This window comes from Galeopterus variegatus, unplaced genomic scaffold (genome assembly GCF_000696425.1).
Source record: "Galeopterus variegatus unplaced genomic scaffold, G_variegatus-3.0.2 Scaffold4231, whole genome shotgun sequence".
NCBI classification, from domain to species: domain Eukaryota; kingdom Metazoa; phylum Chordata; class Mammalia; order Dermoptera; family Cynocephalidae; genus Galeopterus; species Galeopterus variegatus.
This window is the reverse complement of record NW_007730342.1, coordinates 80,877-82,457: the sequence shown is the minus strand read 5'-3', so window position 1 is coordinate 82,457 and position 1,581 is coordinate 80,877. Positions and strand designations below refer to the sequence as shown.

At 41.3% G+C, this 1,581-nt stretch overlaps 1 protein-coding gene across 1 annotated transcript in view; it reads right to left on the bottom strand.

Moving 5' to 3' along the window:
* The window catches only part of SPATA18 (spermatogenesis associated 18), a 38,796-nt gene that overhangs the window by 25,235 nt on the left and 11,980 nt on the right, over positions 1-1,581 (bottom strand). The window lies entirely within an intron of this gene.

Here is a 1,581-nt window from a genome sequence, read left to right as displayed (position 1 = left end):
CTGGCCATTCTATATCTGTACTTATTACACTGAATTTCAATCACCTTCTTACAAGCCTTTTGCCCTCTGGCTAGATCACGCCGTGTGCTAAGCAGAGAGAGAATGAGCTTGGGAGTCAAGCAGATCCAAGTATCTCAGCTCTGCCTCTAGCCACAGTTCTGTGTGATCCTGCACAAGTTATTTAACCTCTCTGAGCCCATTTTCTCTCCCATATAATGGGGATAATAATGCCTTGGAAAGTTAAATTAAAATAACACGTGTCCCATGCACCTCAGAAATAGAAAGTATTCAACAATCAGTAGCTGTGAGGTGGTACACAGTATTGAAAGGAGTCAGGAGCTTAGGAATAAGGCAGACCTCAGTTCAAATTTAGTTTTCCACTTATTAGCTGCATTCCCTTAGAGAAGACATTTAAATATGAGGCTCTGTTTCCTTGTATATAGGAGGTGGTTGATCTCATGAGCTAACTTAAATGCACAGCCTAGAATAGAGAAGGCACACAATAAATAGAAGTACAAGAGGCCTTCAAAAAGTTCATGAAAAGATTTATATTACCTTTTCATTCCATTTCTCCACAAACTTTTTGAAGTACTCTGGTATTACTATAGCATTACTACTCTCTGCTCCTATGCCTTGCCCAGTGCCTGGTATATGAGTGCCTAAAGGAATGTTTGCCAAATGAATGTGTATACACAACTTAAATAATGGAAGAGAGTATACTGTGTCACACAGTTCCTGTTCCTAAGGCATGTCACAACATGCTGCAACCTTTAACACAAAGCATTGCAGAAGATAGTCAAGTCACAGCAGGGTCACATTGTTCTGCTAAACACATACCCACACGAAGCAAACAGAGCAAAGTTATGAACTAATTATAGTCTCTAAAGCAATGACTCTCCAGATTCATTCATTCATAAATCATTGAGTTCCTATTGTATATAAACCCGTGGACTGGCAGTTCCAATAGCATAGCTACATTTAAAAGAAAAAAAAGGAAGAAATGTTGCCTGCTGTCAGTGAGCTCATCAGCTGGGAAAGTGGGATGGAGAATGCATACACAAGGAATAAATAAGTAGCTCAGAGTTTATTAAGAGCTCTGTGTGGATAGTAAGCTGTAGAAGAAGCAAGATATACTCTGGTAAGGCGCATGGGTAAGAGGGAAGAGAAGAAACTACAGGTGCCAAGGGCAAGAAGCAACAGGCATGTTATGGGAAATACAGAATCTAGAGACAAAATAGGAAAGACTTTACTTGCCACATTAGGGTTTGGGGCTTTATTCCATCATCAAAAGATCTAACAAAGCAAGTGAGGGAGGGTGGGCATGATATGGTCAGATTTGCTATGCATTTTACAAAAATCCCTCTGGCAGTTGCAGACCAGATAAGAGTTTGGGTTAGAGAATGAGGCTGGTGGGGCCATTTGGTTGCGAGATGCTGAGGGCTGTGGACATTCCAAACATCCCCTAAAGGTATTTCCCAGCCCAAATCACACCTGTGTCAGCCAAGGTCCCACTGATTCCTGCATTACCTGAAAAGGTTAGGAGGTTTGGAAAGAGTTAAGAGGCATGAGAGGGGTGATACT